Consider the following 23,620-nt stretch of genomic DNA (forward strand, 5'->3'; position numbering starts at 1 on the left):
AACACTCATTCTAGCAAGTAGGGATGTGCTGCAACATTTTATCACAGGCACCATGTTTTTAAAAAGTGCTATCCGGTATGCAAATATAGTATGCTTTTTTATTGGGTTAAAGGGAAATGAGTTAGCTCTTTTTGGTGACAGGCTTGTGTTAATTTGCAATGGGTAGTTGCACCCTAAAATCAAGGAGAAAGTGGTAGCTTTTGCGGGCAGGTGGGGGTGGAATGGCTGAGGCTGCTTTTTGGCTGCTGAGGTGGTGAGGACTTTGTCAGCCTACAGGATAATTGCTTTTCCCAACTTCTAAATTATCTCTCTAGAGGCCTGGCATAAAAATTTATGGATGCTTAACAGTTCTCACATATGTAAATAAAGATTGGAAACTAATTGGTCTATGCAAAGCGAGAGGAAAGGGTGGTGGTGAGGCACCAAGAGCTGTTGTAATATGGATTCACAACAATCCATCTCCATGGATTCATTTCACTTAAAATATATTGGTCAGATGTTTTTGTCCTGCTTTGAGGACTAAAAGGTGGGCTGCACCAGCTATTAAGAACATTGCCCTCGAATTGCCCTCTGCTAACGGATTTCTGTAATCCAAACCTTGGAGGCAGACAAAAGGTGGGGCGATTGGATTTACTTCCTCCAGCTCACACAGCAGGATTGCATTCAAGTTAAGGTACTTCAAAACCCTTTAGATGGCTTTCAAAGGCTTTGACACCAATAAGTAATTACAATTACTGATTTCCCCGCCACATCTCCAAAGTGTTTAAAAGTAATTAAAAATGGTTCTCCTTGGACCACCTCAACTTATGCTAGGCTAGAAATGTAGCTGAGCAGAACTGGCAGCGCAGCCCATATTGTGCTCTGCTTATAAAAAGAAAGGGTTGCCACCAAAGTCTACCTGAAGTGGAATTGAAGGTGGATTTGAATCCCCCCTCCCCCCCATAAATTCTGTAAACAAACATGCATACATTTATCTAACACATTTTTAACCCATTTCAGCCAAAAGGGCTCCCTGAGAGACTTACAAATCACTGTTTTTAAAAGAAGCAGCCTTTGTCCCTCAGACTTACAATCTGAAATATGTGAAGCAAAAGGAAAAGCAGATGGGGAGGGAAAAGGAAAGTGAGCAAGCTCGAGCACTACTTTCTTAGGGGAGCTAACAGAGCGGGCCTGCTTCCCATCTCTTCCCCACTCCCTCAGCCTGATGAAATGTCTGCTGCTAGTTGACAGCTGAGGAAGAGGCAAATGCAGGTGTTCTCAGATCTGCTGGTGTGGCCTGGTTTCCCATCTCTCCTTTGCTCTGTAGCGCAGTGGAATATGACCTGGATTCTGTCTCGCCCCTTAGTGCTTCACTTAACTGTTTTAATGCATCTAGAGTACTGGGCACTAGAGTGCCCTTGAAGTGGTCTAGAACAGAAATGGAGCCCACATGCACAACAGCACCAAGAGTCTCTCTAATGCACTAATATTGGATGCAACTCTAGGGGCATTAAATGCTGTAGGAGCTGTGCAGCAGCAACACCCTATCACACTGTGCTGTCAACTCCAGCTTCTTTAAGATTCAGGAAGCCACCTAGGAGCTTGGGGAAATTTCAGTCACACATGTGTTTGTAAAGAACTCTGGGGTTTTTAAAAGGCAGCCTTGAACCATAACTGCAAACTATGCTGTACTTCTTTTGAAAACAAAAGCAAAAAAAAAGAGAGGCAAAAAAACATAAATAGAGGAGTTCTGCTGGACCAGGGCAAAGATCCATCTGGTATGGCCTGTTGCTCCTCCTAGTGCCCAACCACAAGCCTTCAAAACCTCACAAGAAGGATGCGAAGGCCTCCCTTGTTGTTTGCCCCCAGCATCTAGTATTCAGAGGTGTGCTGACTCTGAACCTGGAGGTTCTATTTTGCTACTTTGGCCATTGAGAAGACAGTTTTCCTGTGCAAGAGTCCTAAATATGTCAACAGATAAAGTCCCATTCTGCCACTGGATATCACTCTTAAAGCATTTTAAAATTCAGGTTGGACTTGCCATCAGGTGACCATTCTGTCTCCCACCCCCTGACATCTCCTGTCCCACGGAATCCCTATTAGACTGGCAAGCGGTGAAAAAGAACAGCAGAAGATCAGCCTTTCAGGGAAAAGGGTGCCTCATTTTGCTTGGCATTTTTAATAAAATTCCTGAAGTATGTCAGAATTAGCCGCCTTTTCTAGGACGCTTGGTGATTTATTTTGTTAAAGCGAGGCATTATTCATAATTATGTGGTTTTATGAGGAGTGTGCCGAGCAGTATCCTTCCAGCACAAGGCTGTGGGAGACGGAGCAGTATTTAAATAAGAGCCCTGGGGAAAGGGCATGCTTACATTTCACAGTAGAAGATCCACGCAGTTGTCGTTTCAGCCTATTGAACCACCACATAATTACCCCCATTCAGCACTTTGGCTTGCCTTCTTATTAGCTGTCCATCACGTTCCGATGGGGAGAATCACAATATTTAAAATAACACAGATCGTTGGACAGCACTGGGTGTTGGATGGCATTGAACTTTGTAAATGCAGTTAATGGCAGGTCTTTCAGATATAATGCATAGAGCACCAGCATGGCACATGGGATCAAGTGTTGGGTTGGGAGGCATAGCAAGTCTGGTTGCAAAAATTTATTTGGGTGGCCTGAGACAGTGCTCTCTCCACTGAAATGTTTGTGGGGGAAATGGTGATAATAATGTGTCTCCTTAACCTCCTAAGGTGTGGTGACTTGTGATTTTAAGCCAACCATAACTGATTTCCCTAAGGGGCTTAACCCAACCTTATATTTAAGCTCTGTGTCAATTTTCTTTTTCAAAATAAGAAGGCAGCGTTGACTGGGAAAGCTCCTATGTTCCAAGTGCTGAAAATAGCCTCTCCCATTATTTTGGCCCTGGGGCTAGAGCAGCAGGTAAGCCTGTGGCTCCTGGCTCAATGCAGACTGACTGAAGACAGCTATGTTATCTGTCCACTCATCAGGCCTTCCTTGGCTGTTAATGTTGATGTTTTGTTCAAGCCACAGGAAAGAGCAGGTGCCCACTATTCTCACTTGGGCTAATGGCAACCAGGCAGAGGTGTCAACACACATTTCTGTCCCTTGATGTGGGGGCATTTCTCTTGCTGCTCCTGCCCCATCCCACCAGCAGTAGTGACTAAAGCAGTCAGAATGTGTTCACATGCATTGGCTACTCTCCAACAGATCATACTGTTGCTGCTTCACTGCTATGGAGGGGAAAACACACACACACACACACACACACACACACACACACACACGGGAAGATCAAGACCAGGCAGTTCCATATCCAGCAGTATCAGGGCAGTGCATTCTCAAGTCATTGCTGTCTCAAGATCAGATTTTCTGACCAAAATAATCCTCCTCCCTTCAGCTTCTAACCCAAACAAGTCCTTCTCTTGCTTCTTGCTCTGCACCCATGGATTTAACTACTTCCCTTTGGGACTCTGGGTTGGAGACTTCAAAACCCAAGATCTAACAATCCTTTGACATGGTCTCTGTAGGGAGTTGCCTTTTCACATTCAAACGTATTTGACAGGAAGTGTGTAATGGCTTCTGCTGTGAGCGAAAATGGAGCCTTATGGGTTCTTTCTAAGTTTGGGATGCTGGGAAGTGCAGGGTCATAGATTTGGGCCTGGGCAAGACAGCACAGAGAAGGCTGTGAAAACACTTCAGGAAGATAGCACTGAGCGTGCTTGTAATGTATTCACTTCTCTTTCTGCTTCCCTGCAGGTGATATTTGGTCTTGTATGTTGTTCTTTAACTTTGGGTTTCCCCGAAGATGTTCAATAAATGTTTAATGGAGAATCATAGTGAAAGTCAGCTTTATGATCATTGAGCTCAGTAGATATGTCTAATATTATTTAGACTTATAACTGTAGTTCAGGGATGGGGAAATTGTAGCCCTTCAGCTGTAGTTGGGACTTCAGTTCCTTTCAACCCCAGCCAGTGCCTAATGATAAAGGGATGGTGGAAGTTATAGTCCAACAACATTTAGAGGGCCAGAAGTTCCACAGATATGTCATATATAGGTGATCCCACAGAAGCATGGAATGTGACTTCTGATTACTGATGTAGGGTTTCTAGAAAATTTTGAATTGGAAAGTATATCACATAACCCATGGCAATCTTGTATACCATGTGTTACTAACTCTGTAGGACTTTCAGCCATTTTGTGTTTGGTTGTAAAATCGTTGCTTTTCTTTTAGAGGCTCTCCTGCATAGGAGAGTCGAAAGTTCACAGGAAGGTAAAAAGTTAAAGCTTGGGTAGTGATTATTGGGCAGCCCTTGAGCCAAAATCGTGATTCTCCTCTAAGTCCCTGATTAGTCCTGAAAACAAAGAACAAACAAGGTTTGGAGGCAAGGAAACTGGGGTGGTGGTGGTAAAGAAGGGGTCTAGCTAAAGTGTGAGTGACAGACAGACAGAAAAGCCCACTGACACCACTGTCCATCAAAGGAGCATCATGTCTTGGTGAAGTGTGGTATGGATCAGCCTCCTGGAAATGTCTGAAAAAGCTGAATTGGTGTGGCATGGAGCTTGGAGCAACCTCCTGGGCAGAATGCTGAAAAAAAGTTCACTGTGCTTTAGGGAATAATTCTAACACAGCACCTCCCTGAATGTGAAGGGGACTTTTCACAAAGGGGCCAGACTTAAATTTTGTAATGAGCGGCACAGGTGGAGAGCTCCTGAGACACCCTGAGCTGAGTTAATTAAATGTCATGCCATAGGGTGAAAGCCCAACCATGGGGCATTTCTGTTTGTTCAATCTATTTCTGGCTCTACCCTTTGCTGAAAAATGAGTGAACTTGGAAGTTCTCTGGAAATATAAAATGGAGTACGCCTAACAGTTTATTAGCAATGGGCCCTCGTCCTTGTTGAAAGGGGACTGGCCTGGACTTGTTCAGGAAATGCAAAAGGATACTTCATTTAATTAGTATGAGGTATGGCTGCTGGCTGATACTCAATTTTACTGGCTGAGTGGAAGGTGTTGCTTGCATTAGACATGGTACTGGATTCTGAAATTAGTTGGAGCATAGTGCAACCTCATGCTTAAAACAAGTGCTGGGATTTTCACACAATAGGGGCTTTCCCTCTCTGCCACAATTATACTCTCAATGGCACAAGCAGTCCTCGGCATGTGAAGTGTTACAGCTGAATCATAGAATTGTAGATTTGGAAGCGTATACCAGGGGTTATTCCAGTCCAACCCCCTGTAATGCAGGAATCGTGTCCACATCTATCTCTGGATGGGCTCCAACCACAAACCTGCTTAACAGCTAGATGGACTGACCCATTGCACCACCAAGTTTCCAAAAGGTTGGAGGCTCTGTTTCACACAGACAAAGAAACTGCAGCTTCCGTTATGTAGGAAGCTCCTCCCCAGATGTAGGACATTCAGGATGTTTAGCCCTATAACCACCATATTCCACAGAGGCAGCAAAAATGAAATAAAGGTGTCCACACTTGGTGGCACCTTGAAGGTAACAAGAAGAGGGTTTGGTTGGTTGGTTGGTTGGCTGGCTTCCTGCCCTCTCACAGTGTAGGCTACAAACTGTCCTACCACACCTTATTAATTTGTTATGCAAAATAAATATCTGACTTTTTTCCAGTAGCCAGAAATAGATGAACTGAAATATTTGATGACGAAAATGCATGCTTCCTGGGGAGACTCACCTGGGGGGAAATGTTAATTACAGCTTTGATTTTAGATTTGACCAATATCGTATCATTTCAGCTTCCCCAGTTCAATTCGTATTGTACTTATTAATTATGTTACTAATTAACTGTGTGACCCAATGCATTTTGAAAACTGCTCTTATCTTGGTTAAATTAATACAGTTTTGACATATGCTCCTCCTCCTTTTTAGTGTACTTCTAAGTTTGTTTCAACGGGACGCGGGTGGCGCTGTGGGTAAAAGCCTCAGCGCCTAGGGCTTGCCGATCAAAAGGTCGGTGGTTCGAATCCCCGCGGCGGGGTGCGCTCCCGTTGCTCGGTCCCAGCGCCTGCCAACCTAGCAGTTCGAAAGCACCCCCGGGTGCAAGTAGATAAATAGGGACCGCTTACTAGCGGGAAGGTAAACGGCGTTTCCGTGTGCGGCTCTGGCTCGCCAGAGCAGCGATGTCACGCTGGCCACGTGACCCGGAAGTGTCTCCAGACAGCGCTGGCCCCTGGCCTCTTAAGTGAGATGGGCGCACAACCCCAGAGTCTGTCAAGACTGGCCCGTACGGGCAGGGGTACCTTTACCTTTACCTTTTAAGTTTGTTTCGCGAACCATCCAGGTAGCTTTGTTCAATAAGTGGTACGTAAATGTCAGGTTGAAATAAAATAAACTAAAACTAGAAAACTGTCCTTGGAAAAACTAAAAGAGGGGAAACTTCTGTTCCACAATATTTTCCACCCTGCACCAGCGATTCTTATGCAGAATTATCCCCAAATGTAGAGAATTTTTGGAAACATGTAAGCAGTATATGTTGTCAACTTTGAGACTCAAGGGGGTAAGACAGAATTTCCCCCAAGGCTGAGATGTCAGTATCCAGCACGATTCCTTCCGTAGATGTAGAGGTAACATTCCTGGCTACTTAACCACACTTAAGCAGTCGAGAGTGTTAGCCCGCTCCAGCCTTTTTGTCTGCACCCCAGTTGGCCTTTGCTGACCTCGCGATTATTGGGTTGATTTAGCTATGTTCAGTTTACTATACTCATCTCGGTTGGGGAATAGTTCAATTGATCAAAGGAGGAACAAATTGGTTCGCTCCCTGTCTGCTGTGAGGTTGCGGCAGGATGAACCTGTCGTATCCGTGGTCTTTGCATAAGACAGACAGCTGAAGCAGCAGGAAGCATCTCTGGGCCTTAACAGCACAGCTCATGTTAGGAAAAAAACAATGGGATCAGGTTCCAGTCGGGTCAAAGCAACAATGTTACAAACTGATTGGACATTTGAGGTGACCATTTGAACATTCCTAGTTTGGATCACTGCTACACTACCTTGTTTTTTTTCTTTTCTACAAGTGTGATTTCCTATCTGTGGACAGAAGGACAAAGCTGCACGGATCAAAAAGCAAAACAAAGCCAAACTTAGTCACTGTGTTTAAACTGCATAGTAAGATTTCTATTAATGATGGATAGCTTGATATGAAATTGGCCTGGTTTTGTAGGGTTTCTAGGCCAGTGTTTGAGTTGGGTGGGAAGCTCATTTTTTTCTTACGAGTTCCATCCTTGCTCATACTGTTATTATGTGCACTGATGGTGCCATGCATATGCAATCATAGAATCGTAGAGTTCAAAGGGACCCCAAGGGTCATCTAGTCCAACCCCCTGCAATGCTGGAATCTCAGCTAAAACATCCATGACAGATGGCCATCCAACCTCTGCTTTAAAACCTCCAAGGAAGGAGAGTCCACAACTTCCGGAAAGAGACCGTTCCACTGTTGAATAGCTCTTACTGTCAGAAAGTTTTTCCATATATTTAGTTGGAATCAAACATTATGAGATGGACAAATTATTACTGCTAACCAGGTCATTGTGAGCTGTAATGACTTGGGTCTAGTGCTACCATTAGGCCAGCTAGGCAGCCGCCTAGAGCACAGACCACAAAGAGGTGCAGTACTGCTCCTTGAGGGGCACAGTTTTATATCTGTGCTGTGACCTTATAGCAATAGCTCAAAGGTTTCCAAAATCTATGCTGCTGCAAGTACTTCTCTTCATACTACAACAAAAACTGCTGCACAAAGTGTCCAATGTTTCTGTTTCTTTAAGGATCCTTCCTACACTTCCAGTGTCACGGGAAAGTGGTAAACCCAGTTGCTCAAAGCTCAGACTTATAAAAACTTACATATGCTCAACAGTTTTGCGAAAGAAACCAGTTAGCCTGACAGCTATGACAGTTGAACATGCCCAAGCATCAGCACTTGACCTGTAGTAATTGGTGACAAAATTTGCACACAAAGCAAGATGTTGATGTGCCTGAAATTGAAACTTTAAAGAGACTTAAATTTTAACATCACAGTTCACAAGCTTATTCAAAATGATTTGTGTGCTAAACCATTTTCTTTTGTATTTGTGAAGGATAATCAAATATTACTTATTCTGACAATCTAAAGTGAATTAAGCAGTTTCAAATTTTGTGCTTTTAATTCTTTCTACAAGACATCTGTTTCTGAAGTTAGCAATCTTTTTGGAGTGGTGGTGGTGCAAGAGTTAGCCTTGCCTAAACTGCAAAAGAGCTTGGCACCAGCACCGTAGTGACGGATCTTGTTTTTATCATTGCATTCTCCCTCTCTCTTTGCATCCTATTACAGTATTTCAGAGGAAACTTTGACCGTTCCCATCCTTTGCCAGCCTTTTTTCATCTGGATGGATCAGAAGAAAAGTTAAATTGTGTCCAACCAGCAGTTTTCATGGAAAAGAGAAAAAGTGTTGTTTGCCCCCTTCTTTACTTACGGGACTAATTAAAATGGATTAGCAGCTACCTCGGCTGACCTAGGCAAGGAGGTCTGGCCATTATTGTTGAAGAATAGGATGGTGATGGTGTTGACCATGGGTAGACAAACTAAGGCCCAGGGGCCGCATCTGGCCCAATCGCCTTCTAAATCCGGCCTGCGGACGGTCCAAGAATCAGCATGTTTTTACATGAGTAGAATGTGTCCTTTTATTGAAAATGCATCTCTTGGTTATTTGTGGGGCATAGGAATTCATTCATTCCCCCCCCCCAAAAAAAATAGTCCGGCCCCCCACAATGTCTGAGGGACAGTGGACCGGCCCCCTGCTAAAAAGGTTTGCTGACCCCTGATGTTGACTGACATGGGGGACCCAGGAGCCATGGGTACAAAACTCCAGATGTTTATCGGTTATAATTGAGCACAGAGAACGATTTTTGTTCAAGGGGAAACTTAGAATCAAGGGCAACAAAGCACATTTTGAAAACAGTGTATGGCTTTCTACTCATGTCTCTGGAAGATTCATATGGCCACTTTTTAATATGCTGAAGGTGGGAGTTTGTTTTCTCAGGATGGTTTTTTGCATTAAAAAGTACCTGTGTTCTGTACACCTGGGCGTAGTTTGGCACCAGTGCTGATGTGGCTCCTCCTGAAAGACGAGGGTTGAGATATTCCTCATTGGAAAGTTTCATCTTTATGCAGTGCCATCATGAAAGAAAGAGGCGGCAGGGGGAGAGGCTGGTCCTGTTGGAAGCAAACCCTCACTCTGTGACAAAAAGGCCTTTGAAAATGATCACAGGGGCCTTTAGTTCTGTCGGCTTTTGATATAGACATAACTTGGGGGGAGAACAGGGTGCTGCCTTTGTTCAGCAGAAAAAGCAGACACACATTGTTAGTTTTAAGCTTTGGCGATAGATTCTGTCTGCTACACAGACGGCAGGAACATCTCTGATTTGATTGTATTTACATACATTCCAGTTCCAAACAGATTGTCGCCCCAACACAGATGCCTGAGCTTTCTGTTTGCTAGAGCAGAGGTATATATGCTGTTCTTTGCACTTGCTGACAGCTGCCGAAGAAAGCTGCCTTTTTTCCAGTGTGCAACCAGTTGCTCTTCTTTTAATACCTACCAGGCTTGCCTGAAAGGCATCCGTTATCTGTTAAAGCCACAGGAGATTTTTCTTTCCTTCTGACAATCTGACATGGGGGTTGTAAATGGGTGTTTCTGTAATTGGCATGTCTCCCTGAACTCCCCAGTTCTTAAAGATATATGTAAAACATGATTATCTTAATAGAACTTCTCATTTGCTGGTGTTCATGTTAAACCCAGACCTGTTTGCTTTGATATGCATTTAAGGAACTGATGTTATCCTCCTCTTGTTGCCTGTGGCCTTGAACATTAAAGCAGACGCATCAAATCTGATGCTATATGAGAGGCTCACTCCTTACTCCTTAACAGCTCAATTTTCCTTTGAAAATATGGATCAGAAACAAACGTTGGTATGTTTGTGAGTTTGCTCCGGACGTACGTGTGTGAGTGAAACATCTAAAGCTATGTTGTGTTGCTACTTGTAGTGTTCGTTGAGGAGCTATTTACATAGAATATATTCTACTTTTGTAAGTTGGTAAGATGAGGGTATTCATTGATAATCACGTAATATTTTTTTGATGATGCCATGCCAAATAGTTAAAATTATTGCGTGTGCCAAGGCTTCTTTTGTGTGTTTGGTGCAGTAGGCCAGTGGCAACCAGAAGAGCTGTAAACAGAGCAGAAGCAACAGCGTCTAAACTTTCCCATCCCGTTTTCTACCTTTTTAAAATAGAGGCAACATGGAGGCCCGGTCCACACTCTTCTTGGCCTTCACGTATTTGCCCAAAGACGTGCATGGTGCAGGCAATAAGCTTTCAGCCCAGCTGGTATTGGATGGAGATGTCAATTGTATGAACTGGCACCTTCATGTGTGTGCATGGGGACATCAGTTCATATAGTTGGCACCTCCATATCATCCTAACTGGGTCATGAGCCTGCCAGGTGCCATTCTCCCCCCACTTCTTATGACTGGGCTAAGCAGCATCTGAACCTGCCTAGTGTGTAAATGTCCCAGTCATTAGAATCCCCAAATTCAAGGGGGAATACAGTATAATTAATAACTATGCACCAAAGCAAATGCTTTACCAATGTCCCAAACCCCTCCTTATTTTACATCTATACTGTGTAATGGATACGGTTTTCTTTCTTTTTAAACTATAGATAACTCTGAATTTTCAGGACATGGAAAATGAGTGGGAGATTTTGCTGTTTCTACTGGCTGCCCACTCTTGAATGTACCATCTTATGCTTTACATTGAACTGGGCTTGGTATGGTTCAGTGGATGAATGATAATACAGGCATGCAATGCAGAGCAGATCCCACAGAGTTTTGTACAACAACCTGTGGAAAGCCCATAGCAAAGATCTGTTTTCAAGCTCAAAAAGTCCTAAACACAACCAATCATTTCTTTTATAGCTGCACAAAGTATTGGTCATTCATCTCCCTGATGCCTTACAGTCGGATAAAACCTTTGACTGTACAGAGATTATCTTTTTCCCAGGTTAATGTTATATGCCAGTTTATCTTAAGTATTGGGCAGCTGCTGTCTGCCCAGCAATATAGTTGCTATGATTATGGAATGCTGCCTGAAGCGAAAGCCTGAAGGGGAAGAGTTATTACAGAATCAATGGAATTATTATAGCCCAAGGTCAGGTGTGTCATTTTTTTGCGCTTACTTCTCTTGACCACAGTCAGTGCTTTTATTATATCTGCTTTGTGGACTTCCGAGCTTCCAGCTCCCCTATAATGTCTGCCATGCAGAGTGAGTGGAAGGATCAAGAGTTTTCTCCCAAACAAATCAGGGTTGAAAGGAACCTTGGCCTGCTTCCTGTCACAGTGCCCCTGTCTTTGGAACAACACCCAGTGCAACAAAACTCTTCATCCTATAAAAACATCTGGGCAATTAGACATTTTGTTTATTTAAAGCCGCAACTGGAATTGTGGCAGCCCCACTTCACAAGGCAGGCCGGCTAGGGCAGCCATTGATCTGACCTTGGAAGACAAGGCCTCTTGGGACACTGTAAAACCACATGCACCCTTCAAAGTGACCAAATGCTGCTGCTGGTAGCTGTGTTTTCTCTTTTCTCGGCATGATTAAAAAGACACATGAATATCTTTGTGATTAGAAGGACATATGATTTTTCTCCTTCACTATCCACCCTGATTCTTCCCTCAATAACCAATCACTTAGGAGTCACCTTGAGCGCTGAGCCTCAGCTGTTGAGAAAATTCCCCCATGCGAAGTCAGTGCTGCAGACACGTCATTGCTCTTTTGCTCTGTCCTGCAGCTGTTGATCGCCTCAGTGGAGTCTGGTGATGAGAATTAAATAATTTCAGTGGCAAGAGCGGGGAGGGCTCTGAGTAGAGGCATTCTTTTCCGGCTTAGCTTTGGTAAATGGCCAATGCTGCATTTTATGCAACGTATCAGTTCCCACTCCCCTTTCCTGAAATCAGATGATGAGCCACCCCTAGAATAGTTGCTCCATGCTTTCTTTGCTTTCTTTCGCCAGATGCCGATGATTCCCAGGGAGGGAGGTGTGTCGCCTCCTAATTGATGGGCCTAAGTCAGATACATGGTAGTTTGGACTGGTAGGATTTGCGGCTTTATTCAGGTGTATCGGAGGCAGTTCAAACAACCAGTGCAGCTTAGCTCCAATATCTGATAACTCTGGCTTAAATTTCTCAGTTACATCAGACATGCAGCTATAGCCAAATGCTTGCCATAAAGTAGAAGCTTTATCAAAGTGTAAAATATGGGACTGGGTACAGATTTAACTTTCCTTAAAATCTTGTGTTTCCTTTAAAAAAAAAGAAAAAAGAGTGACTTTCTAGTGCTTCTGGGAGTACATTGTTAACCAAAGTCGCGTAGGCTGAGGGTCCAGTGGCTTCACTGCCCTTCAGATAGTTCTTTACCCTACCCCAGACAAAAAAATCACTGCCCTTCAGATAGTTCTTTACCCTACCCAGACAAAAAAATCTGGAATCAACAAGGCAAACTGATAATAACTAAGCAATAAGTTGTGCAAGATAGAAATTACTCAAATGTACATGCGCAACTTTTGCAGAATTCAGGTCTCCTTGGTACAAGATTTTAATTGCCTGGATATTAACCTTTTTGTTATTTTATTGATTTTTACGTACGGTAAAGACAGAAAAGAGCTTGCAGTTTTCTAGGTCTTTATATGAATGCACCTTGCAGGATATAACAGAAATTCATTTATATTTTTTAAAAAAATATTTTTTGCTGTAAGGAGATTGTCAGTATTGTTTTGAACCTTTAAAGCCATTATTTATTTATTTAAATAGTTTTTATAGCACCCTTTAAGCTGGAAGTCACTAGTTCTCATACAGCATAATAACTTAAAGCAATCCAGTGAGATGCATTAAGCATCATGAGCCTATAAATGTTTACATCTTCCATATCTCAGGAAGAATAAAAAGTGGTAGAGCACGTCAAAAGTCCAAGATAGCCTGTTTCTTCTTCTTCTTTTATGGGTAGTTTCCAGAGTTTGTCATACTCAAGAGTAGGCCCACTGAAAATAATGGACCTAACTAATTTGGGTCCATTAGTTGAATACAACCCAATGATTGTAAACTGCTTTGGGGACTCTATATTGAAAAGTCTGCATGAAATATGTTTATCTATATTCCAATATTTATCAATATTACAAATATTTATTGTAATATTTATATGTTGCCTCCTTGTGCCAGGAAATAATCAATGTGGCATTTAAAAAAAGTACTGCTTTGTTCAGGGGTGGGGAGCTTGTGATGTTTCTGGCATCCAGTTCCCATCAGCCCCAGCCAACATTGCCAGTGGTCAGGGATGATGGGAGTTGGAGTCTAGCAGCATGCAGAGAGCCCACATGGTTACCTATCCCTAGCTTAGTTATAACCCAGCAATTTAATGGTATTTCTTTTGGATAATATAGCAGCCTGGGTAACAGAGAAACCTCATGATGAATTGGAGAACCCTTTTGCAAGTTCCTTCCTTAAGGATGGAAACAAATATGAGGACTAAGATGTGTTTCAGCTCTAATGCAGGCTAATTCATTTTGGCATTGTGCCAGGCAGGGTGATTAAATGTCCCGTGAAGTGCTACAATATCTTGATAATGTGCGTTCTTCGTTTGATTATGTAATCAATTATGTTGCACCTAATAAAATTTCAAATGAGTTACAAAAGCGGCAAGGAGATTGTGCCAGGTCGGGACTCATTTGGGTGCATTTGGAAGTTCTTGGCTAGTCTTCAAGCGGCAACAGAGTCTTTCTCTAGTCGTTCTCTACAAAGAAGCCGCCCAGGGGGATGTGTCACCTGGTGAGGTGGGAGGAGTCTGGTCTGATTCCCTTCTGACTTCAGCTGTCATCAAAGCAGATGCTTACTGGTCCTGACTATCAGGAGAACTTTTGCATGTGCTTTATAAATACTGGGTTTTTATTTGTATAGTTAAATTCTTTAAAGAATGTGTATCTGCCTTTCTGGGACGCGGGTGGCACTGTGGGTTAAACCACAGAGCCTAGGGCTTGCTGATCAGAAGGTCGGCAGTTCGAATCCCCGCAATGGGGTGAGCTCCCGTTGCTCAGTCCCTGTTCCTGCCAACCTAGCAGTTCAAAAGCACGTCAAAGTGCAAGTAGATAAATAGGTACCGCTCCAGCGGAAAGGTAAACGGTGTTTCCGTGCTCTGCTCTGGTTTGCCAGAAGCGGCTTAGTCATGCTGGCCACATGACCCAGAAGCTGTACGCCGGCTCCCTCGGCCAATAAAACGAGATGAGCGCTGCAACCCGAGAGTCAATCACAACTGGACCTAATGGTCAGGGGTCCCTTACCTTATACCTTTATCTGCCTTTCTACTATTACTTCCCACGTCAGTAGTTGTTAAAGATTTGTCAGTATCTGTAACTGAAATGCAGAAACTACCTAGAAGGAAGGAGGCTTCTGATAATTAAATGTCCCTGTTGTTATAGATCTGGGCATCTCTGTAATTGCTACAAATCCAGCCTTCTATTTTCAGTCAGAAAAACATGAAAACAAGGAGTGAGACTGAAGATGGAAAAAGGAAAACGGGAAGGAAGGAAGTGCTTATATATCATTTGGGTATATCAAGTTTTCAACGTGGCTTACAATAATAATGAAAATAACACTGATGAGAATAACATTAACTCCAAAGTAAAAACAATACAAAACTAGGGGTTGTTGTTGTTTAGTCATTTAGTCGTGTCCTACTCTTTGTGACCCCATGGGCCAGAGCACGTCAGGCACTCCTTCTCTTCCACTGCATCGCAGTTTGGTCAAACTCATGTTGGTAGCATTGAGAACACTGTCCAACCATTTCGTCCTTTATCGTCCCCTTCTCCTTGTGCCCTCCATCTTTCCCAATATCAGGGTCTTTTCCAGGGAGTCTTCTCTTCTCATGAGGTGGCCAAAGTATTGGAGCCTCAGCTTCACGATCTATCCTTCCAAGTGAGCACTCAGGGCTGATTTCCTTCAGAATGGATAGGTTTGATTTTCTTGCAGTCCATGGGACTCTCAATAGTCTCCTCCAGCACCATAATTCAAAAGCATCAATTCTTTGGCGATCAGCCTTCTTTATGGTCCAGCTCTCACTTCCTTACATCACTACTGGGAAAACCATAGCTTTAACTATACGGACCTTTGTCGGCAAGGTAAATGTCTCTGCTTTTTAAGATGCTGTCTAGGTTTCTCATTGCTTTTCTCCCAAGAAGCAGGCGTTTTTTAATTTTGTGGCTGCTGTCACCATCTGCAGTGATCATGGAACCCAAGAAAGTAAAATCTCTCACTGCCTCCATTTCTTTCCCTTCTATTTGCCAGGAGGTGATGCAACCAGTGGCCATGATCTTAGTTTTTTTGATGTTGAGCTTCAGACCATATTTTGCACTTTCCTCTTTCACCCTCATTAAAAGGTTCTGTAATTCCTCCTCACTTGCTGCCATCAAGGTATTCTGCCATGCGCTGGATTATGGAGAAAGCTAGAGACTTCCAGTAAAACATCTAATTCTGCTTCATTGGCTATGCAGAAGCATTTGACTGTGTCAACCACAGCAAACTATGGCAAGTTCTTAAAGAAATGGGAGTGCCTGATCACCTCGTCTGTCTCCTGAGAAATCTCTATGTGGGACAAGAAGCTAAAGTTAGAACTGGATATGGAACAACTGATTAGTTCAAAAATGGGAAAGGAGTACGACAAGGCTGTATGTTGTCTCCTTGCTTATTTAACTTATATGCAGAATTCATCATGCGAAAGCCTGGACTGGATGAATCCCAAGCCAGAATTAAGATTGCCGGAAGAAATATCAACAACCTCAGATATGCAAATGACACAACTAGGGGAGAGGGGTCCAAATAAAGACAACACAACAGCTATGCACATATATTCAGATATAACATGGTACATAGCTTATCTGAGACCAAAGCACACAGTGTCCCTCAGAAACACCCTTCAGGTGGGGGAGGTACTTTGCAATTAAATTCAGACCCTAATTCTTTGTACAGTCTTGTTTTACGGCCAGGTAGGAACAGCTACTGAGGAAGACAGTTTTGGACGCAAGAACATAGGAAGTGCTCTCCCTGCTAGATCAGACCAAGGGCACATCTTGTCCAGCATTCTGTTCTCACAGTGGCCAGCCAGATCTCCATGGGAAACATAGCCTGAGCCCAACAGTGCTCTTCCCACCTGAGATAACAAGTAACTGGTATTCAGAGGCATACTGCCTCTGGCAGTGGAGGGAGAGCATAATAATGGCTAGAGGAGAGAAAGAGCTAAATAGCCGTTGGTTTCTGCGAAGCCACGTCTAATATGTCTGTGTAAGTTTAGACCTATACAATGTGAACCTATACACCTGCCTTCATCATCTGTTCTGTCTGGAGACAGTCCTCTGAGGTCTCCCTAGGGAGAGGGGTGCCCTTCCCTCCCATGAGATCTTCAACTGAGGCATTTGTGGCCCTCTGAATGGAGTTGGATTCCCAATATCCATTGGTTCCTCCCCACTTGGCCATCGACCAGGGTTGGTAGGGCTGGAGAGCCACAGGTACCCTATTCCTGCTTTAACTGGAGAAAGTGAGAGTGGCTGGGACCCTCTTTAGTACTAGCTTATGGTATCTCCCCAAAGACAGGTGGCTCAGGGGGAAAATGGAATTTCATTCATGTCAGTCGATAAGGGAAAGAGAGCACCTGACGGGTAGGCCAGCATTTGAGTTAGGAAGCATTTTTATTTCATTGCCCTTCTTATTTTTATTTGGAGCTCTGTGTTTCCTTGTAAGTAATTTTGAACAAATGAATTGTTCAAAAAGGCAGTTAATAACTATTAGCCAGAGGTTTGGTTAGATGGAATTTCTTTCTATTTTCAATTGCTTTGGCATTGCAAGGTGAATGTGGATAATTAGGTTTGCTACTCGGGAGTTGTTTGAATCAAATCAGACATGTTTATTTTTTAACGGGATTCCAGCTTTTATGATGTTTGTTTCTCTTTGCCTGTTTAAATTAATAAGAGTGGACACAATCCACGTGGAAATGAATGGGCGCCATCTTCTGTTCAATACATCTTTTAGTAGAACTTCCCAGTGGACTGTGCCTTTAGGAATAATTTTCTCCCCTAATTACTGTGTTTGACAGAGTGGATATTGGCTGCCGTGTACTGATAACCTTGAATCTACTGAGACTCGTTATGCATCGCTATTATGCATAATATTTCTAATTCTCATTTTTGTACAAGTTGGGCCTTTAGGATCCCAAACTGTTCTCTGAGGTGCTATTTGGCTCTCACATGCTACTGCCAGGCCTATTTTGGGAGTGAAGAGCTGCAGTTGAGGAAAGTCTCCTCTGGCAGCCCGTTGATGGCGTTCCCATAGACAAGGAGCCAATTTTGAAATAAGTGGATCCCACAGACAAGCTGTTGTCATTTTCCCCTGCTTTTGTTTCATTTTTAAAACGTTGCTATCAACCAGTTGGAATATGGGCTGTGAGTATCGCAGGGAGTAATCTAATTAGTATGAAGTCAATTCACTCGCTCCTTTTGTGTCTCGTGATTAAATAAGTGGGAAAATGGCTTGAAAATTAGGTGCTAGAACGACCCAATTACATTTCTGTAGCTTTTTGTATTCAATTTCATAAACAATTTTGCTCTTCACTGGTTAATCAGTGAATGTCTTTTTTCAGTTTGAAAAGCACTTTTGAAATTATAATGCAATTAAATTGTGTGTGGATGTTCTGGCATAGTGAATGTGAAAGCTCTGGGCCTGGCAGGCCGCCATATTGTACCTTGACAGTTATGAGTTCCCAAGCTTGGCAGCTTGTGTGTGTCATCCATAATATTGGCCATGCTGGACTACTGTGTAAAGTACAGCTGCTTCGACCAGTTGTCATCCAAGAATGCCATATTCAGTCCCCTGTCTCTACATGCCACTTTTCTTGTGACCATGCATGCGTTGTGCTAACATGGCTTCCAACACTTGTTGGATGAAAAACAGGTACACTTGTTTCACGAACCATGAACCTCTCAGACAAGTCCCAAACAGGAAAAAACCCTGTACAGGTGTACATGCTTGTATTCACCGAAAGACTGTTTTGCACATTGTGCACAGCCAACCCCAGTTTACCACTGTCTATACATTCAACAGCAAGTTGCAGTTCTCCAGCAGGTCCACCTGAATGTGAGGTAGCCAGATCTGTGCACTATTATTTTGTAGGCATACACCTAAGATGTGTTAAATGTTTACCTGTGCATGAAGCAACCCAGTCAAGTAACTAATGACACGACTGTGTTAAGGGAACTGCAGTTTATTGTAATGCGGCAACAAGTAAGCCACTTTCATAAGTACCAGCATCTTGCACACCTTCTTAAACTATCTTCAAAATGTGTGTATTCTTCTTGAAAGTACTTTTTCTCCTACCAACTGCAGCTCTTTCCCTTGTATAAGCCTAGTTCCTCAAAGACTTTAAAATTCAAAAGAAAGACACTAGCAAAGATATCGTGCCAAGTGGCAAAGCTGGGTATGGGTACACTGGAAAAGATACTTCCGTATTAGGTATGCTTTGGGTGCACATGGGAAACTGGAGCAAATAATTAGAAATTAAGCTCCCCTTTTTGCATAATAAATACCTTTGTGAGCATCTTATCTACATATTTTAAACAATGAGGTCATCATTGTGCACAGGACTTCGCAACACCAGCATCGCCTAGCAATATTCTCCCCAAAGGCCAAAGCCAATCTATGGCTAGATTTGCACATATGGTTTGTTTGGGCAAATTTTGCCTGGATTCTGGCCATGCCACCTGATGCCAGTGTGGCCTGTTAGCTGGCCAAGATTCTGGTCTGTCTGTCTGTCTGTCTGTCTGTCTGTCTGTCTTTAGCTCCTTTAGAATCAGCATCATCAGGCAGAATGTGTGGATAGTATTGTGCCCAATCATAAACGAGCCTATGAGAGAAGTAGGATTGGCATCTAAGTGAAGGAGCAATATCCACTGATGTAGGGTGGTTCTCAACTTACAGTTCAATTGCCAGAGAAGCTCTATCTTTCGAAGCTTAGGTTATTTCATCCCCTAGGATAGAAGTGAGAGCTGCCCAATGGAAAAATCCAGGATTTTCGCATTCTTGTGGTTGGGCAGCAAAAATAATCGCTGATGCACTTTCTTACCGAAGTCTCATTTCACAAGAGAAACATTTTTATTTTAACAAATACATTTTAAAGTACTATGCTAATGCAGCCCATTATCCACAGTTGTAAGTGGCGGCTGGGGGGGGCAGGTTCGTGGCAATGGCTCTGTGTGTGTGTGTGTGTGTGTGTGTGTGTGTGTGTGTGTGTGTTGAAGAGCAGTAGAGGCTTATGACTGTCTTGTAATGTAATCCACTGTTAATATTGCTGGACAGGATGGGACGACTGGAGACAGTTTAGATTTCCCTTCAGCAGCATCCAGTCTAGTTACATTTCTCTCTGCCACCCTCTCCCAGCAAAAACAAAGCACTTAGAAGCCTTCTGCTCCATTGACTCGTGTGCAGACAAGTTGCATTTTTAAAAGCTTAAGAGCAAAATAGATGCGTTTCATACAAAATAAGAGTAAAATTTACCTAATTAGCAGAGAAAGTGAGAGCAGAATGCAATTTAGGCTGAATCAAGGTAGAGAACCTGAACGTGGCAGCATGTCTGCCATCCCCCTACATTCCCTGAATATGCCCAGCCTGTCTTTTTGGCTGTTGGTTGGTTTCTGCTCAGTTCCTTTCTGCGCACGGGTACAGGTAACTCGCCAGTGACCTGTTTGGCTGGAGTGCCACAGTGTGGGGGTCTCTGTAGAGTTTTGTTTTATATGTTTTGGTTCGCACCATACTTAGCTGATTTAAAGTGTTAATTAATATAAGGGTTAAAATAGATAAAAGAGTATATTCTGTCTCTTTGTCTCTGTCTTGCTCTCTCTCTTTGCAGCTCGTGTTTTCAGTGGAGCTGTCTGTACCTTGTGTTTTTATCGTGGGGAGGTGGGGAGAGCTGAATCTTAATATTTCTCTACTGCTCAGCAAAAAACCTCTGCTTTACGGCATGTCAGATATATAAAACTATATCCTTGCAAATGCACAGTATAGCCTGCTAACACTCAGTTATGATTGTCACTTCTGCAGTTTGATAATTCATTACTCACAATTTGTGATCATATGTAAGCTATGCCCACTGCAAGTGATGGTTCTTTTCTAGGTCACCATCTTATTACTGTCTTTCAGCATGAAAATCTATTCAGATTTTGCTGGCCATAAAGTCAGTCTGACCAAGCATACGTCTCAGCAGGCTTTATACAAAGGACAGTCATGCACATTATGGACTTGATCTACATGAGTGTAACCTTTCCTCCATTGCTGTGTTGCTGTATCTCCCAAATTCCACTGCAGCACCCATTGGTTGGAGATGAAGAGCATAAAAACCTTTCTGCAAGTTGCAAGATTTTATATCTTAAAGACAGTAAGGTCGACTAGATGACCGATTAATAAAAATGAGAGATCTTAGCTACTTGTTGTCATGCCACCTGGTATGCAGCAGCAGCAGTCTGACCTTCAGAGTTGCCTTGCCTTGTAGTAAACATTTGGTTAGTAAAAATTCTTAAATGAAGCTACAGCTGTCTCAAGACCAAGGCCAGCCCAATATGTTTTGGGGCCTGAAGCGAACCACAAACTGGAATCTCCTTCCGCATCAGGGAGGAAATGATGAGTGAAGATCTACAACAGGAACAAGGTTGGTGGTGGGAAAATAAAGATCTAAATTGGGATCTGCTGCCTCTTTGCATCCTGCTGCTTGAGGCAGTCATCTCACCTTTCCTCATGGGTACGCTGGCCCTGGCTCAAGATCTAATGAGTTTGTATTAAGCAGGAATCACAGGTTTCTCGCTCTCTCGCTCTGTGTGTGTATGTGTGTGTGTGTGTGTGAGAGAGAGAGAGAGAGAGAGAGAGAGAGAGAGAGAACCTTGAAATTAAGCACAGGCAGTTTTTGCAATAAAATTATATGAATATTGGTCAGTCTAACAACATCATTATTTCAAGAAACAAGATTTAAATGAATTGTTCCCAAGATGGTAAATGTGTTCTGGATTGGTAGTGTTTAAGAAAGGAAGCGTTAGAAATGCAGACATTGAAATAAAATTTATATTTAAATAATAGTTTCTGATAAAATAGTATTTAATTAAGTTTTTTTAAATACATTTTCTTGCTTTTTTAAAAAATTGTCAGCTTATTGTGGAAATGGGATAGAATTGACTCGTGTGAAATTAACATGAACCGGAAATACACTGATGTATTCATCCCTATTAAACACAGACTATACTCTAAAAGTCTTTCCTCCTGCTGCTATCCAGAAACCACACAGGCAACCAAGACCATGTGCCTGTCGGATTGCAGCTCTTGTCAAAGAGTTAATAAATTTAATTTGTGCTTTGAATGATTCACAGTACAATCATATACATGTGTACTCGGTGGTAAGCCTAATTGAAATCAATGTGGATGAGTCTCAAATAAGTGAGTTATGATCCAGGGGTTGAAGCAATTCCTGCATCTGGAAAAGCCTTTTTAATTTGGGGAAGGGGGAAGGCAAGCAACAGTGGGCAGGGGAGAGATGTATACAATTATGCACAGTGTGGAGGAAGTGAATAGACACGAGGTTTTTCTTTCCTCTCTCTTAATACTAGATTTAGGTCAGTCAACAGTAGGTACTTATTCCTGTAGTATATAGCTAAACTATGAACTCCACTACCATAAGATGAAGTGATGGGCACCAAACTGGTTGGCTTTAAGAGCAGACCAGTCATGACAGCTATATTACCTCCAGCCCCAGAGGCAATATGCACTGGGTACCAGTTGCTGGGGAATATGAGCATGAGGGTGCTGTTACACTCGGGTCCTTCTGGCAGGCTTCCCTTAGGCATCTGGATGGCCACTGTGAGAACAGGGTGCTGGCCTTTGATCTGAATCAGCAGCCAGACTCTTATAGAACTGTATCTCATGAATCATCTCCATGGTGGAATAGCTGTGCCCGGCCATTCCTGCGGCAGCTGGCGAGTTTTTTCTCCCACTCCCCTCCAAGCTTTTGTGAATTGCAGTCATTTACATCGGGAACAAAAGTGTAAAAGCGCCATCATTAAAGGTGAAGAAAGTGGTTATAGAAATAATGACTTGCTTGGCAGCTTTTAACAAGTCAGCTAATAGAATTGGGTGCCCTTGGCTTAGGACTCTAACCTTCTTTAAGTGATCATTACCGGACTAATAAAGACCCCTGGAACAGGCCGTAACAACTTAATTGAGACATAGAGTCCTGTTGGGCGTGTGCTGTGCCTCCATCTTTCAAGAGGCAGGATCTGTCGCCAATTGGTACCTTACGAGAAATGGGGAGCAGCTTTAATAAGCAATTGGCACATCTGCTCCATCTTGTGCCAGATTAGCTCATGGTAGCTGTACATGTCACTTTGCCTTTAGCTCTTGGCTGCTTGTTGGTTGTGTTTTGATCTGAGGCAAAGCTATGATCTGTCATGGCAGGGGTTGATGGAAGGGGAAGGGGGTGCCATTTTCTAGCTTCTTGTATTAATATGTCTCTCTTACACATATATTTTTGGCAATTGATTCAACAAAGAAAAGGACAAGACTCCTGAGACTGTGGCCTTGACCTAGAGACTTCTTGCCTTAGCACTTAAGTATGAGTTCATTTTGAGTAGGACTATATTACGACCTCAGCATATGCGAGACCAACACATTCATATCTCATTCCCTTCTCTGATGGCGCTCCCTTGAATTTGCACCAAGAGAGACACTTGAAGTGGACCCCCCTTCCTTCCCATCTTCCATAAGACTTACTTTTTTTTCTTTTGCACTTTGGTTTGTGGGGCAGGGGTCCCAAGACAAAGATTTATGTAGTAGGTTTTTGTTGTACCTTAAAATGAGAGGTGGGAACTTTAATTATTAAGCCAGCATCTTCTGTTTAGTTACTTTCCTATGCTCTTTTTGACTGAGCTCTGCAGCTTCAGAGCCTCACTTTCTGTCTAAGATGGAAATTTGTAACAACCCATCAGATGGGAAATATGCTGAATTGCATTATATTGATTGCTTTCTCCATTAGATACCTCAAAGAAGAGCCTAACCCATGATTGATAGATGTTATAAGTGAACCTAAAAGTACATGGATTGTCCCTTCATTTCACAGTTTGGTTCCAGCAGAAATTTGGCTTCAAAATCTGATCTGGGATTTTTTTTAAAAAAAGGAAAGAAAAGAAAAATATTTCCAGGTGGGCTCTAAATATAAGGCAATATCCCCCCCCCGCCCACTTCCTTTCTCTTTGTTTGGCACGCCAGTTTTCTAGGTAAAGAAAAGAAATTTAATATTCCCTGGCTCCCAGTACATTTCTTGAGTGCAATTGAAAGTGCTGGTTCTGACCCTTAAAGGACTGCCTACTCCCACATGAACCTTCCTCTGAGATCATCCACAGAGGACCTTCTCTGTGTGTCACCTGCCTCCAAGTGTGTCAAGAGGGTGTTTACTGGAGAGGGCCTTGTCTGTAGGGGCAACCAAACTGTGGAATTTATTAAA

General features: G+C 42.9%; 1 protein-coding gene across 37 annotated transcripts in view; it reads left to right on the forward strand.

The window, feature by feature from the left end:
* MSI2 (musashi RNA binding protein 2) overlaps positions 1–23,620 on the forward strand; it is a 446,839-nt gene that overhangs the window by 302,691 nt on the left and 120,528 nt on the right. The window contains exon 1 of one of the 37 annotated variants that reach the window (XM_081890496.1): positions 16,357–16,377. The exons of the other annotated variants lie outside the window; for them this stretch is intronic. The gene's annotated coding sequence lies outside the window, so the exon portion shown is untranslated. Of the gene's footprint in view, positions 1–16,356; positions 16,378–23,620 lie in introns of those variants that run through there. 37 annotated transcript variants of the gene reach the window in all.

This window comes from Podarcis melisellensis (genome assembly GCF_964234715.1).
Source record: "Podarcis melisellensis genome assembly, chromosome: 15".
Lineage (NCBI taxonomy): Eukaryota > Metazoa > Chordata > Lepidosauria > Squamata > Lacertidae > Podarcis > Podarcis melisellensis.